Source organism: Podarcis vaucheri (genome assembly GCF_965113315.1).
Source record: "Podarcis vaucheri genome assembly, chromosome: 4".
Lineage (NCBI taxonomy): Eukaryota > Metazoa > Chordata > Lepidosauria > Squamata > Lacertidae > Podarcis > Podarcis vaucheri.
Genome location: NC_138762.1, coordinates 70,714,614 through 70,732,006, shown reverse-complemented (window position 1 = coordinate 70,732,006; position 17,393 = coordinate 70,714,614). Strand labels below are relative to the sequence as shown.

The window sequence follows — 17,393 nt, the reverse complement described above, 5'->3', positions numbered from 1 at the left end:
ATAGGCATTCATAGATAGAAAAATACTTAGTGGTAAGAGAGGGAACATTGTGACAATGCTAATACTACCAACTGCTGAACAGATACTACGTTTCAGGAATATTAACACTGTATTTTCTTTTCTCAGCACTTCATGGAATCAAAGCCTACAATACAGGTAATGTGGTTCTTCGAGGCTTATAATTAAATCTTAGAGAGAAAGAAAAACTGTATCACACTATTAAAAGCTCTGCACCTGTTTTGGAAGTTTTTTGTATGCCACTTGGTGCTCTAGAATACGGCTGTTTCAAAAGAAAACAGTTTACGAATCCCTTTCACTCACAACTCTCCAGACACATCAGTCAGTCTACTGTGATGAAATAGTTGCTACTTGTTTTTTCTGCATGCAAGTACTAGGAAATGCTGTGCAGCAGAAAAAGGACACCAATGCGTGTTCTCCAAGACTGGGATTTTTTACTTTTCTCCAGATTTAAGGAAAATTCCCTTGGAATTCCAAACCGAAAGATGCAATGTGCAAACAATTGTTTTTGTCCGGCAATTTCACATCTTCTCCTCCTCCCCTCCCCCCTCCCTTCAGATTCCACATCTAAGATAAGAAAGTTTGTTGTCTCTTTGGAAAAGAAAGTGCAGCATAATTAGAAGCGCATGGGGTGTCGGATAAGCCAGAACAACTGATTGCCCCCACAGCTGGTGCTGAGCACAACCACTATAAACTGTCTGGAGATATTTATAACACACACACAAGCCATTTTAGGAGGCTTTTTATTTTTTTAAAAAATAAAAAAATCACAGCTGTAAAGAACTAGACAATCTGATATTTACCTCCTCTACTTTGAAAACAAAGATACTACACAAAGCTCAAATATCTTACCTCTTCCTCCATTATTCTTTTGTGTCAGTTGATTCTATTTTCCAGAAGTTCTGCTGTAAAAACTTGATAGGGGTTCTTGTGTGTGTGTTCCTGGTCTGTGTTGTTTCTCTTAGGACCAGCTGAACGGTTTTGTAGTCAGTTTGATTCAGGAAGCTGTGCTCTGTCCAGCCTACCAATCACTCCCACTTTTCAGGGTGTGGGCTGCCTGCTTACTTGTCTCTCTAGGCAGCTTAAACACCAGCCGGGCTGATTTAAGTCTAACAGGTTTCCTTATATACATAACTGTAAATTGCATTCCTGGAAGAAGACAGAGAAGAATAGGTAACTTAAAACTATTTTCAGTTAACTCAAGAAATGCCAAATGAGTTAATAAAATGCAATTTGCGTGGAAGCCACTACAAAATGGGTAAAACTTTGAAAGTGTGCCTTAGGGTGATGCATATTACTGCATTACATTAAACATTAGAGTAGACCCACTCAAATCAAGCAAGTCCATTGATTTCAATGGGTCTCCTTGATGAGTAAAACTACTATTGATTACCTACAGAAATTAAACAAATGTGCCTCTTTCAATAAATAGTTTTCAGTTAGTAGGGGAGATGACATTCTGGGATAAAGCAGCCACTACAAAAAAAAGAATGCTCTTATAAAAAAAACTTCAAAACTAATTTTCTTTTGGGTTATGTGTAATTAAACACCCTTGTACGTGTTAAGAGCACACCCTGCACCACCTTCCCCCACTCCAATCCTTCCTCTGCTATTTTGCCCCCCCCATTTTTAAACCTTGCTTTTTTAACTTACAGCCAACCAGCAGTCTGGCGTATGAACTGCAGCTACAATGTATGGGTTTCAGCACATTGTATTACACTGTGAAGCACCTCAATGTAAAACTTGGGCGAATTTCTGCAAAAACTGAAGTCCACCATGATGTGTAGAGAAATTGCCCAATCCATGTAGGAAGCTATTGTACGTGAATATATCAGCAGATTAATATTTCACCAGATGTAGCATTCAACCATTTAAAGTGCCTTCCATGCGACTGCTGTAGTGCTTGGGTAGGCAAACTAAGGCCCTGGGGCCAGATCCGGCCCAATCGCCTTCTAAATCTGGCCTGCGGACGGTCTGGGAATCAGCGTGTTTTTACATGAGTAGAATGTGTCCTTTTATTTAAAATGCATCTCTGGGTTATTTGTGGGGCATAGGATTTTTGTGTGTGTGTGTGTGTGTGTGTGTTTTCAAAATATAGTCTGGCCCTCCACAAGGTCCGAGGGACAGGGGACTGGCCCACTGCTGAAAAAGTTTGCTGTAGTGTGTGCCCTACTCTTTTCTTCCACCTACCCCTTCTCCTCCCCCCTCCCCCAGTGGTGTAGCGTGGGGGGTTCAGGGGGGGCCGGCCACACCGGGCGCAACATCTGGGGGTTAGGGTTAGGGTGCGCAAATCCACGGGTTAGGGGGCGCAAATTACTTGCCTTGCCCCGGGTGCTGACAACCCACGCTACGCCAGTGCCCTCCCCCATGGATATTTGGGTGACTTAGATTAGTGAAAGATTGATTCAAGCCTTGCCCCAGGCAAGTCACTATCTACAGGCTTCAGTTGTCCATCTGCTCTGTAGGAGAGAACAACAATTGTACACTCAAAGGAAACAGAATAGTGGGTGAAATGCTGGCAATGAGAGAACAGCTGGAGGAGGTATGACGATGGGAACATCTTGGGGGGGGGAGTTGAGAGTGTCTAGAGGTCAGCCTCTCTTTCTACTGCAGCATTAGTCCAAGACTCAGGAGATGCACCAGTGACAGAGACAGGTTCTGACATGTGGTGACCTAAAAGGACCAGCGAAGCCTCTCTGTGCAAAAGTTCCTCTCTTACTGCCTTTGTTCTCTTTTCAAGTGGGAATATATCAAATCTCAATATCAACGCTTTATGATGTACTTCACCCAAACACTATCTTTAGTACACTTTCATGGATGCTATACTTAGCTATCATTTCCTCTTCCTCAAAGATATTAATATTTGGCTTTCACGGTGCAGGAGGAGACAAGGTTAAGCTTCTGAAAGAACCCCCCCTAAAAATAAAAAAAATAATCGATGACATATATATATATATATATATATATATATATATATATATATGGGTTTTGGTGTCTTCGGGTGTCTTCCCGTGTAAGAGTCGGGGTGTCTGGGCGACGTTTCGACGAGGTCTCACTCGTCATCTTCAGGCTGGTGCTTTCGGCTTCTTGTTACTGGAACAGAGCAGAATCTGGTGTTTGAGTTCCTATAAATACTGTTGAGGGGTGTGGTGTATAGCCTCCAACGTTCTGGGCAGAGAGGAAGTTCCTAGATTAGTGTGCCTTTTCTTCTTTTGTTCCTTAATTACTTGAGGGATATCTTGAGTGATTTCATGAGTGATATTCTGAATACCACTGGGTGGGTCATTAAGTGTAGATTAGTTGCTAAAGCTTTTGTGTCTTGACCTCTTGAGCTTGTGAAGAGTTTTTCTGAGAAGATGGCTGTGCTGCATTTAGTTGTGCTCTGGCTTGGCTTCGTGTATAGGGGCGAGCTGTGGTTTTGTGCCTTGTGCCAGCCAGATCTGTGTAGGGATTGCAGGGGGGTGCAGCATCCGGAGGTGCCACTATAGTTTGGCTACTGGATGGAGTCTGTAATATGTCTGTGGAGAGGGTCTGGGTTTGGGTCTGGTGTGGTTGATTGGTGACGGCGTTCTGTGTGCCTCTGGTTCTGGTGTCGGTTTTTGTGGGGAGGGCTAATTTCCAGATGTCTGGCAGGCGGGACGTGTCGTCACGCTTGTTCATGTTGTGAGGGTGTTTCTCTATCTCGATGGCTTCCATGATTATTCTCTTGTGGTGATGTTCCATGTTAAAGAGCAATTTGGAATCTGCAAAATTAATTTCGTGTCCTGTTTCTTTCATGTGTTGGAAAAGAGAGGAAGTTTTTTCTTCTTTTTTGACGGCATTCTTGTGTTCTGCGATACGTGCATTTATTCGTCTGTTTGTTTGTCCAATGTACGTGGCTGGGCAGACTTTGCAGGGTATTTCATAGACCCCTTGGTTTTCCAGCTGGATTTTGTCTTTTGGGTTTCTGAGGATATTGGCTATTTTTTGGTTGGTGCAGAAGGCTGTTTTGATATTGTGTTTATGGAGGATTTTGCTGATTTTGTCTGTAGTGCCCTTGATATAAGGAAGGAGGGCCATGCCATTGTTTTCTTCTGTGTCTTGGTTTTTGGGGGGTGTTTCCAAAAAGAAACACCCCCCAAAAACCAAGACACAGAAGAAAACAATGGCATGGCCCTCCTTCCTTATATCAAGGGCACTACAGACAAAATCAGCAAAATCCTCCATAAACACAATATCAAAACAGCCTTCTGCACCAACCAAAAAATAGCCAATATCCTCAGAAACCCAAAAGACAAAATCCAGCTGGAAAACCAAGGGGTCTATGAAATACCCTGCAAAGTCTGCCCAGCCACGTACATTGGACAAACAAATAGACGAATAAATGCACGTATCGCAGAACACAAGAATGCCGTCAAAAAAGAAGAAAAAACTTCCTCTCTTTTCCAACACATGAAAGAAACAGGACACGAAATTAATTTTGCAGATTCCAAATTGCTCTTTAACATGGAACATCACCACAAGAGAATAATCATGGAAGCCATCGAGATAGAGAAACACCCTCACAACATGAACAAGCGTGACGACACGTCCCGCCTGCCAGACATCTGGAAATTAGCCCTCCCCACAAAAACCGACACCAGAACCAGAGGCACACAGAACGCCGTCACCAATCAACCACACCAGACCCAAACCCAGACCCTCTCCACAGACATATTACAGACTCCATCCAGTAGCCAAACTATAGTGGCACCTCCGGATGCTGCACCCCCCTGCAATCCCTACACAGATCTGGCTGGCACAAGGCACAAAACCACAGCTCGCCCCTATACACGAAGCCAAGCCAGAGCACAACTAAATGCAGCACAGCCATCTTCTCAGAAAAACTCTTCACAAGCTCAAGAGGTCAAGACACAAAAGCTTTAGCAACTAATCTACACTTAATGACCCACCCAGTGGTATTCAGAATATCACTCATGAAATCACTCAAGATATCCCTCAAGTAATTAAGGAACAAAAGAAGAAAAGGCACACTAATCTAGGAACTTCCTCTCTGCCCAGAACGTTGGAGGCTATACACCACACCCCTCAACAGTATTTATAGGAACTCAAACACCAGATTCTGCTCTGTTCCAGTAACAAGAAGCCGAAAGCACCAGCCTGAAGATGACGAGTGAGACCTCGTCGAAACGTCGCACAGACACCCCGACTCTTACACGGGAAGACACCCGAAGACACCAAAACCTGCATATATATATATATATATATATATATATATATATATATGCAGGTTTTGGTGTTTTCGGGTGTCTTCCCGTGTAAGAGTCGGGGTGACACGGGAAGACACCCGAAGACACCAAAACCTGCATTCCTGTACCCGTGAAAATCTACGAAAGCATATATATATATATATATATATATATATATATATATATGATGAAGGAAACAATAGAAGAGGAAGTTGAAGCTTGACCAGGGAATGCATTATCTGCACAAACACATTACTCTGCATTAAAGAAGAGTCAGTTTAGATTAGATAGAGAAAAGCTTCCTAATCAGAACAACGAGGCAGTGATGGAATACCATGCCAAAAGAAGCCACAGACAGAACGGAAATGCTAACAGAAAGATTAGATAGTGCATTAAAAAAAAGGAGGCGGACACCAGATAAACCTTTGTTTTTTAACTTCATGCATGCACACACAGTCTTCTCAGTGTTCGTTCCTCATTGTTGTTAATTAAATGACGGGTCCAGTCCTAAAACCACATACTTCACTCTGTCAGAAGTCCTTAGTTAGAAGGTTCACTGAGTTAAATTTCTTTATAACATCTATCACATACAATAAACAAGTTCTCCCAAATGGGCTGGAACGTCTCTCAGATAATGTCACATTCAGAGATTTTATTTCTGCCACATCCCACCATCAAACAAGAATGTGGGAAACCTTAACAAATTAGCCCGTAGACTCATTTATTTATAGAAGAAAAAAAATCCCCAGTCTTTCTCTCTATGAACTGGAGCAGAAAGGAGTCTGATTTCAGGCCATCTACAACTAGCATTTTTAGCTGTAATACACACACACACACACACACACACACACACAAATTGACTGCTTGTTTGATCAAGAAGGGTGGACGGCATTGTTTCTGCACTCATTAATGGTGATGGGCAGACCAGACACATCCTGTCGACAATGGGTACTTGGGAGAATTAATTGATCTCAGGTATCCAGCAGATGCCCTGGTTTAATTATTCTGAAGACAACCCAACCTGAATCAGATGCAGTATAGGCCCAGTTGTGTCCCCAATGATGTCATCTGAACTGCGAAATGGTCCAGTGCCTTCCCATCAAAGTTTAGAGCCCTTCATCATCATCATCATCACACACACACACACACACACACACACACACACACACACACACACCCTTTGCATTAGTTACCGGAGATGATGGGCATGTACAACATCCAATTGAACACCAGTGTTCAAAGCTTTCTTTGTGTAATGGGAGCCTCCTCATTTCCCCACTTCTCATTACTTTCTGGAGGGAGGAACAATCCTTTCTGGTAATGCCAAGGCTGCAAAGTTCAGTCCCCGTATGGGGAAGCTGCAGGAGGCTGGACTAGATGATCCTCAGGTTCCCTTCCAACTCTGCAATTCTATGATTCCACGAGGTGGAGTTTGGGTATCCAGATCTATTTTGAGTATGTGGCCTTGCCAAAACAAGTCCAAATGAACATAGAACACAACTACTTTAGAATATGATCAAGAAAGTCTGAAACAATGCAGCTACTTAAGAACATGACTCATTCCCAAAATATAGTATTGTTCTTGAATCTTCCCACCACACTTCCCATCCTCTCTTGCTGCACCAGTGTGGCACACCACACCCTATGAGAACCACTGAGTTAGTTGGACAAGGATACAATGGTTATTCATCTATGGCAAGAAAGAAAGAAAGAAAGAAAGAAAGAAAGAAAGAAAGAAAGAAAGCACAAATCAGGCCAATCTATCCTCAGGCAACCTGTGTCCACTGCTCATCCCATAGACTTAATCTCAATGTAAATTATCTGAACAGTACAAGTGATGTGCATAATACAGTTGCACAATTAAAGCCATCATAAAAACATTCTGTGACAGCATGCAAAGACAACATCTAATATCCAACATACCAATGCTATGTGAAAGACAGTGTTGTCTTGTAAGTCAAGCAATTAGGAGGATCAAGCAACACCAAGACAAGAAAACTTTTCTACCAGTTGTTGCATGCATCATGCACATCAAATTTTATTGTTTGTCTTGTGATCAGAAGCAAAGCCGAGCTCTACAATCCATAAAACAATATTTCTGTTCTGTGTTGCCTTACTCTGTTATTATTAAATGGGCAAATAAAGCAATTTGTAACATAGGTGCCAACACCTTGGGGCCCTGGGTGTCCGAGGACCCACAAAATTCCCTCACAAATTTCGGTGCCAGGCACCCATGGTCACGGGGCCAAGTTGACACTCCTGATTTGTAATAAGTTAGTTCTGAACAGTACGATCCCATAAAATACAGTAAATTGCCACTGTTTCTCATGCCTTTTCTTCAGCACCGTGTAATGGCGTGTGGGGTTCAGTTTTAGAAAGACTGCAAATAGGCAAGTCAACAACCTGCAGTTACAGGTCATAGAGCTTGCCCCCACTAGAATTATTTTTGTGGAGATGTATGCTTGAGTTGCTGGTAATCTTAAGTATAAAGGACTATACTTGAGCTTGCCAATAAAAATGAAAGCACTACCGGTGGGAACTCAGTTCAAGAAATAGGGAACACTTCAGGCAGTCATATCTATTCCTACATAAAAGTTTCATTTCTAATCCCATTTTTTTAACACCTCCTTATTTCATGCACAAAAAGTGAAGGATTAAATAAAATTACTTCCTTTTAATCAGAGTAGATTGGGCTTCATGACCTGAACAGGTTTATGCTTGTATGCAAACATTTTTACTGTCAGCACCATATGCCTCAGGCTTTGAGAACAGACAATACCCATGGAAAGTTGGGTAAGCTATCCTGAGAATATTTGAAGCAGAAACAAGGAAGGGTTAGTTTGATAGCATAACTGACCTTAATAAGGCTAAGGGTACACACCCACCTTTTCCTTCCACTACACATTTTGCTTGAACAGTAGAGGAAAGCAGAAAGCAGATGTTCACCAGTAAAGGAAAATCTTATACCTCAGGAAATTTAGAAATCCAAGTGTATACATGTACGTATAGTTAACTATTCTAAAGCCTTAATCAGCAATAGGTTATATTGGAGTGAATTTGAAGAAGAACGAAGGTTAGCACCACTGATTAATTGTTTAAAGTGGACTATTAGCAGGTCCCATGGTCACTGTAATATCCTTTCCAGACACGTGTCTTCCTTTGGGAGATACAACTGGAGGTTTTGATTTGGACTCTAGGGGAGTTCCAGATACTGCTCCTATCCCCAACAACAACTGAATCATAAGGAACCTTCTTTGAAATTAGGTAGTACGAAGATCAATGACCTTCAGAAACATAATCCAGAGCTGAATTTTAGTCTGTGTTTCCTATACTTTCAGCAGAGTATCCTGTTTAACTTTTGCCATGAAAAAAGAAGAATAAAAGACTGGTGATAGAACAAGCTATGATGTGTAATTATATGTTGTTCAAATGCTTCATGGTTTGTTCCCAAAGGATATTTGAGCTGCAATATTTTTTTTCTTGGTTTCCATGGGACGGACCTCAAATTCTAAAGAATCCTAGTCAAGATATATGTCATACTTGAGGCTTCTGATTATTTCCAGAAAGAGAAAAGGCAATTTCAACTTTTCAAGCACTGCAATCATATTTTCCATCAGAAGGGAAGATGGACTGTAAGGAATAGGAGTTGATTATTTGTGAAGTTAATAGTCCAGCATACTGTGTGGGGTGGAGTTTTAGTTTGTGAAAGGGCATGATATGGGATTTTGTTTGAAGCATTGGCCCTGAGTCTTCGTTTGGGTTTGGAATGGATTTCCAACCTAGCTAAACTGGCTGTGTTAGAATGATGCAAACATATCATCTTGAGCTATCCAAATATATTTCACCCAACTGACCACAGCCCAACCACTGTTTTGGTCACCTCTAGATTGGATTAGTGCACTGTGCTGCCCTTGAGACTGACCTGGAAGCTCCAGCCATTGCATAATGTGGCAGCGCAATCGTTTGCTGGTATGAATGGAACCACTGTAATTCATTGCCTCCAGTACCCATCCTGCTCAGTCAATTCTGGAGGATACAATGGCCAAGTTTCAAAAAACTGCTGTAAGAGTATAGCAGGGTCACACTCATCAGTCCCTCTCCTGATACAGGTTACTAATCAGGGCAGCCAAGGCCAATTCAGTCAATCAGCGTCACCCACCATGACTTGCAGTTTGTACTACTTTACACTTACTCCAGGCCTTCCACTGTCTTTGTATACAATCCAGACTCAATGTTAGTTACTTGAATCTGAATCCTCATAAGGCTTTAGTAACAATAGTTGGCGGGTATAGATATATACTATCATTTAAACATTAAAAAGAGTTTGAATCGCAGCATGCTTGCATATGTGAACGTTTCTAGAGTAATTGCCTAAAGTAGGACTAAGTTGCAATCACTTGGATCAAGGACCCCTGAAGACCAAGTATGCTTCAAAAATCCTTGAGCATAAGAAAGCTGGTTTTCTGTCTCTGTATCCCACAATTATAAGGCAAGAGTTCCACCCACCACATGCTTCCATAGACACAGAGTTGGTCCATCTTTTTCTAAAAGAATACATTGGCTGGCTTCAGAAACCACTACTGGGTGGGGTGGATGTTGTCTTCCATTTGCCCAGGAATAGATGTCAGCTTTTTGGCTTGAAAACTTTCTCAGTATTTCCTCCAAGTATTTCTGCTTGAGGGCCTTCTAAATTCCACTTGGCCCAGTTTAGGGTTTGCTGTTTTGTGTCAATGCATCAGTGCAGTATACGTCAGCAGAGCAATGACTGAATGCAAAATGTTTCTCCCCATAGACTTAGTTCACAGCTACATTAAATACCCTCCCCTATTTCTTAGTTCATCAGCTTTTAAAACTATCTCTGTGACTTTCTCTCCTCTTGTCTCCCACTTCCAAACTTATTGAACCATAGCCCTAATTTGTAATGGCCCACTGGGCCATGGGGAAAAACATTTGTCCTACCAGTCCTAACTGCTGTCATCTATTTAACACATGACTTCAAAATTTACACCTAAAAATCATGTTGCTCTCTCTTCCAAAATGAGACATAAAACTTTATAGTTAGACTTGAGTCGCCTTGTGTGGTTACTGGATGAGCATTTGAAAACTCCTCTTTGATTAGCCTTTTCCTTCCCACATCTACCTCTGGCAAGTGAAGAAGGAAGTGGTGGTTGTGATCCTAGTAAACACCCACCCACAATGTCATTGGGCACGTGTGAATATACCTCTGGTTTATAACAAAATATTCTTCCATTCATGACATAGGTCTGTAGAATTTATTCCTTTTTCTCTTTGCTCAAGCCTATGTACATTTAATTAATTGTGATTTAAAAAAAAATGGAATTTAGGTGAATTATTTGCTCACCCTTTCCCCTATTCTCTCTCTCTCTCTCTCTCTCTCTCTCTCTCTCTCTCTCTCACACACACACACACACACACACACACACATTGTATTGTGAATTCATATATGCACAATTTTTAAGTTCTTATATAATCTGACAACCCAAGAAATTTGTAGCTTATACAACATGCCACATATGAGCCTACTAAAATCTGACTAAAAGACAGGGGGTGGGGAGAGGAAAGAATGTTAGTGGAAAGGAATGATATACATGCTTAATTTTCTGTGACATCTAAACAAGTGGATACAGAGCCGTGTGTGAATTTTACTTCTACATAGCACATTTTCTATTATTGAAAATGTATATTCTGATTTCCTTCCTTTTTCTCTCTCTTAAAAATAAACAGAGCACTTTTCCTTCCTGCAACTCTATTAAATTCCAAATACTTACCTCAACACAGAACAATGAATGGAGAATTAAACAAAAGCATTAAGTGGGAAGGAAAGCAGTAAGAAAAGAAAGGCAGCTTTATAATTCAAGGAAAGGGAAAGTCTCAGGTTTCTTTCTTTGTTTTGAATGTGAGATTAATCACCTAAGGAATGAATGCATATGTTTAATTAGGAATATCACATTGTTGATTACCACCACAGAAAACCCAAACACCCTGACCTAGATTCTTTACAATGTACATCAGCATGAGGCTGCTGACTTTAGTGGAGGAGGTATGCAGGTTTAGAACTCTCTCTCTCAATCTCTCTCTCTCTCTCTCTCTCTCTCTCTCTCTCTGTGTGTGTGTGTGTGTGTATCAGCCTTCCAGGTAAGTCAGCAAAGTTTTAAGTCTTTGCCATTATTGTTTATTGCAGCCTTGCAAAATTGAAAAGCTAATCTGCACTCTAATGTGACAAGAAGCCCTTATGGATTTCTGCACGCAGTGCATTTCCTGACTTTTCTAAGCACAGCCACAGCATTGGCATGAGTTAGCCATGCAACAATCCTTAGCCCTGTGATTTCTTACAAAAGAAAATGCACATAGTTTTCCCAGTTATGAAGCAAAATATGATTTCACTTATATGCTTTTATAATGGTTGTGTGGCAGAGAGAAGATTGACAGGTGTAGGTATTCTCTTCACCTTGGTGGAGCCACCGAAAACAAAGAGTGCCAAATCGTTCTTCCTGACAATGCACAGCACAGAGTAGTGGCGTTTCTCAGGTTAGTTCGCACAAACAATTTGTTTTCTTAATTTGATCACATATGTAAAGAATATGCTGAAACTAGAAACTACAACTAGTAATTTGGCCTGAAGCACCAGTCTCCTGAGGTTTTGTAGGTGTTCAAACCTTTGGATCAAAGAAATGGAATGGAGTAAAGAGGCAAAGGTGAGGGAAAATGGCAGACCCCACACACTCCTGCATTCACTTGTAGTAACAACTCTTGAGCAGCCTAAAATACGTCTCTGGATCATGGTCCCATGTGTGAACAAGAAAATCTAGTCGTTACTTCATTGGGTTGTTGGAATCAGCGGCGGAGCAAGCTGATTGGGCATCTGGGGTGGTGTGCATGCCCTGCACTCAGGCGTGGGGCCAGCCAGCCACGAGCTGGGTGAGCTGGGCAGGATGCTCCATGGGGCCACCAAGGAGTCTGCCTGCCTCCTCCGACTCAGCCGCCCTACAGCTGAGGGGGAGGCAGCGGGTGGACTGTTTAGGCAGCACAGAGCCTGTGGGCGCCTAATCCACTGTGTCACTCCCAGAAGAGATGCGTGGCTCAGGCACACTGCAGGCCCCGTGGCGAGTGCCTCCCACCCCAGTGGTGACAACCCGGGGCAGACCACCCCCACCGCACCCCCTTCCTCTGCCCCTGGTTGGAATGATGAAACTGCTTTGCACATTGGAAGGTAGTGAGGAAATTTATTGGGGGAGTTTATGTCCTCCTACCTGCTTAGGAAAGAAATAGCCTGGAGCTGAATAAAACAAGCACAAGGAACTGTCTTATCAGTAAGGATGCTACACTGCCTGGAAGCTGGTCTCTAGGGTTTCAGACAGGCAGGTATTCCCAGTCCTACCTGGAGATGCCAGGGATTGAACGAGGGACCTTCTGCTTGCAAAGCAGATATCCTACCCAGGGCCAGCCCAACAAATTATGGCACCTGAGGAAGACCCCAAAATGGCACACACACCCCTCGACCAGGAAAGAAAGGGAAGAAATATTGATATCAGGATCTGCTGCCCTGGTGCACCTTGTCTCATGAGTGGGCCTGCCTTGATCCTACCACTGAGGGCCTTCCCTCAATTTGAGTACTTGTCTCTTTTTAGGCTATTTAGGACCTGAACCACGTTTCTGGTATGGGTAGAACAGTATTTTGATTTTTCAGTCTGACACATATGACCAGCCAAGAAGCTACAGAATCAAGACATACAATGCTTGAAAGGCTTAGAGGGAGCCTGCCACGAGGAGACATTTTGATGGCTGGGGAGACCTATCAGTGTCACTTGGGAGATGCCCATTGCTGAGGTGAAAACAAACCATTAAAGAGGCACCACCACTTTAAAACTGCCTCCAAGGAAAGAATGCTATATATAGTGACAGGAGGGAGAGAAAGCAGGAGAATCGTCTTACACAGAGACCGGAAGAAAACAGTCTGTTCCACAGTGACCTTGGGAGTAGCTACACTTCACTAAAATTCTATTGAAGTGGATGAGAGTATTGTTTGGTGCCTACTCAGTGCCCCAATACAAGTTCCCAGGAGACTCCTGCAAGAACAAAATGATGCTTAGGGATGAAACATCATGGCAAGGATGACTTGCCATCTTATGTGGCCAGTCTAGTTTTAACAAAAGCACATAGTATAATGCAATCCAAATAAAGAGCCCGGAAAAGCTATATGTAAAGAAAAAGAAATCAAGTGGAATGAAATTGTTGTGAGCATGAGAATACATCAGTTGTGCCAAAACAGAGCTCATAGTAACCCAGCAGTGTCTCTTCAAAATTAATGTCCCTTCTGCATGATTTATTATATTGTCAAAAGCTGCCAATATACAAAAAGAAAGGAAAGGGCCAGGACTGTGATCCAAAGTAGATTATAAATGCTATTTTAATCCATGAAAAGATTTGACCTATCAATCTCGTGCATAAAGAACAAATTAAATTTCTTGGAGAGCACAGCTTATTGCGCCTTGCAGTTCTGGAAATGAGGGGAAACAGCGCATGAGGGAAAGCTTGCTCATGAGGAACATTTAACTAGTACATGCTTGCAGATATTATATGAATTGCTAAAGCAGTTTGTAATTAAACATACATACAAATAACTATCAACTGGCAAACTGCCTCTGACAGTTATGTTATAGGGTAGAAGGTCTTATTATATATTTTGGACACCATCCTCCTCAATGTCTCAGATGATATGAGGAAACCGATGGAAGGTGCAGAACAGATGGAGAGACTGTATGCCCAACAGGTGTATGAAAGGCTTAGTTCATTCAGAATTAATACAGTGGGGGGAGGGTGGAATGATACAAGCAGGGTAGTCTGTTGCAGCAAAAATGGGCTGAAGTCCACTTCTTAAATGTATGAAATGTTATCCTTAATTAGCAGGCATGCATGTACAAACATGGTGGGGGATGGAGAGGAGTAAGGTCAGAAGGAAACTTTTTTAAAAAGTGATGATAATAATAATAATAATAATAATAATAATAATAATAATAATAATAATAAATTTTATTTATACCCCGCCCTCCCCAGCCGAGACCGGGCTCAGGGAGGCTAACACCAAATATAAAAACAATTGATTGAAATACAGCTTTAAAAACAAGATTAAAATACAACATTAAAACATTTAAATGCAGCCTCATTTCAGTTATAGTGACAATTGACAAAGTAGTGTTTGTATTATTCCCAACATCCCTGTAACAGCAATTATGTATAATGAGATTAAACCCCATGGTCTAGAGGTCTACATTGTATGCAATATTCTCCAAGTTGTTTTTTAATCCAAAAAAAGACTGCAAAGGATGCTCCATTTTCTAGTCTTCATATGACTGCCTCATTAGAATTTCTTAATATGTTGTCAGCAATATGCTTGCAACACACAGCTCTACTTCTCTTTTGGACCTGCAGGTGTGGCAGTGGATGTTCTGTACCATTGTCTTGCCTTGGTAATGAACTGGTTGACATCCAATAAACTGAAGCTTAACCCAGTTAAGACTGAAGCACTGCTAGTGGACGGTTCCCTAGACAGGGAGGTTGCCTGTTTTTGATTGGGTTGCACACCCTCTGAAGGAGTAGGTACACACCTTGGAGTAACGTCTGGATACATTGCTGTATCCAGCAATTGCGCTTTTCAGGCTCAAGTGACCTCAGTAGCACAGAGTGCCTTCCATCATTTTGGGCTGGTGGCCCAGCTGTACCACTGTCTGGACAGGGATAGCCTAACTTCTGTAATCAATGCTCTGGTAGCCTCTAGGTTAAATTACCACAACACGTTATACAAAGAGCTGCCTCTGAAACCTCTGGAAACTTCCGCTGGTGCAGAATTCAGGGGCTAGGTTGTTCACCAGGGCAAGACAGTTTGAACATCTAATGTAAATTCTGGCCTGACTGTACTGGCTGCCAATTAGTTTCCAGGCCCAACTCAAAGTGCTGTTTTTAACCTATAAAGCCTTGAACAGCTCAGGACCACAATATCTCAAGGACTGCATCTCTCCATACGGACCAACACGGACCCTGCAATCATCATCTGAGGACCTTCCTGAGACCATGAGAGTTTCAGGGGCGGGGTGAGAACACGAGAACTGGCCTTTTCTAGAGTGGCTCCCCATTTGTGGAATGCTCTCCCCAGGGAGGCTCACCTGACACCTTCATTACATATCTTTGGGTGCCAAACAAAACCATTCCTCTTCTCCCTTGGCAAATCAAACAATCTATGGCCTTTTAAACTGGGGTGGGTGGGTATTTTGTGTGTGTGTATGTTGTTATGGTTTTTTTTATATATTGTAAACAGCCCTATGATTCTTAATGAAGGATAATGCTTTTGGAAGGTAGGTCTTGCAGAAGCCTTGAAAATTGTCTGGTTAACTTTATGAAAAATTCTGTACCCTTGAGTTCAGTTTGATCCCCATCACCTGCAGCTCTAAGGGCCCAAGTCACTACATAGGAAGGTAATTACATTATTAGGAATCACGTCATGTGTTTTTAAAAATTAAATGCACAGCCTAGTGAGCCAATGTTATTAAAAGTTCAGCAATTTATTATCACAATCCCAGCCACAATCTGTGGAATGTCACCCCGCCCCAGCAATTAACTTTTTTTTTTTAAGAGAGGAGAACACCCAATGCTAATCATGTTATTAATACCACATATATTTAGACCCTTAAGCTTCATTTGCTGCTTTTGGCATCCCTTTCTTCTCTACCTCTTAGCTTTCCAAAGGCATCTAGATCATCAATCACTTCTGCAACTTTCAAAATCCACTACAAACAGACCCCTAGTTAATCCGCTGCTCCCAGTGGGCATTTGCCTAAGGAGGCAATGAATCCAGAATATACAAGAAAATAAGCTAAGAGGATCAACATTTTAATACTATCTGCCTACCTGTGTTTATGCTTAAGAACATAAGAAGAGCCCTGCTGGATCAGGCCAATGGTCCATGGAGTCCAGCCTCCTGTTCTCACAGTGACCTACCTGATGCCCGTGGAAGACCAGTAAGCAGGATTTGAGCTCAAGAGTGCTCTCCACTCCTGTGTCTTCCAGCAACTGGTATTCAGAAATAATGTTGCCTTTAACTGTGGAATCAGAGCATAGCTATCATGGCAAGCAGTCCATGTGATTATGGCTAACACTGCCTCCTGTGGGAGCAAGTTCCATAGTTAAGTTATGGGCTGCATGAAGAAGTACTTATTTATTTATCTGTCCTGAATCTTCCAACATTCAGCTTCATTGGAAGTCTATGAATTCTAGTATTATGAGAGAGGGTGAAGAACTATCCACTTTCTCTATTCCATACATAACTTTATAAACAGACTGAAAATAGATTCATGCATCCTTAACCATCTCTCCTACATCCTACTAGCCCTAATATGCAGAGGAATAGCTAGTCCTAACAACACTCAAACTGCTTCTTGTTAGTATTTATAATTTGTAGTAAAAACAACCCGGCATAATATGCAATAAAACTGGCCCAAATACTTCAGTTCACTTGACCAACATCCCTCGACAGATCAGTTCCAAGCTGCTGGTGCCTGAGTGACAGGAGACTGCTGATCTCGATGAACAACTTAAACTCCTGTTTTCCCATGAAGACTTGAACGTGCTTGGGAAAAAGTTAGAGCGCACAGGGAAGCCACAATCTGGCAAAGGTCTTGACAGGCATTTCATAGCACAATGAACAGAATAATACAGCTGCCTGTGTCTTCCTGTTACTTTTATTCAAGCAGTTCAAGTTTTTGGAAGCAAGTGGAAATTAACAGTAACTTGTAAAACAACAAAATGTGTAGCAGAATGATATACTAAAATGTCTCTTTCTTTCAAGAATCTGTTGATTTCTGCTTCATTGTTACAAGTAGTACAGGGCACAAACAAATAGATTTAACAAAAGAAGTAACTTCTATTTTCTTTTTTCTTTTAAATGCTGCTTTCCCCTTCATTAAGAACAACATTGATTAAGAACAACACGAATATATTTCTCAAATTCGGTGCCTTTCCGCAGCAGAACATTTGCAGTACTTAGCATTATATTTAGCAATAGGACATGTTAAAAACCAAATTTTTCTCAGGAACTGAATTGTGGAATTATTGAAGTGCAAGTACTAATAGTTA

At 41.7% G+C, this 17,393-nt stretch overlaps 1 protein-coding gene across 1 annotated transcript in view; it reads right to left on the bottom strand.

Moving 5' to 3' along the window:
- The window catches only part of MID1 (midline 1), a 280,249-nt gene that overhangs the window by 209,649 nt on the left and 53,207 nt on the right, over positions 1–17,393 (bottom strand). Inside the window, exon 3 of the mRNA XM_082220874.1 lies at positions 871–1,167. The gene's annotated coding sequence lies outside the window, so the exon portion shown is untranslated. The remainder of the gene's footprint in view (positions 1–870; positions 1,168–17,393) is intronic.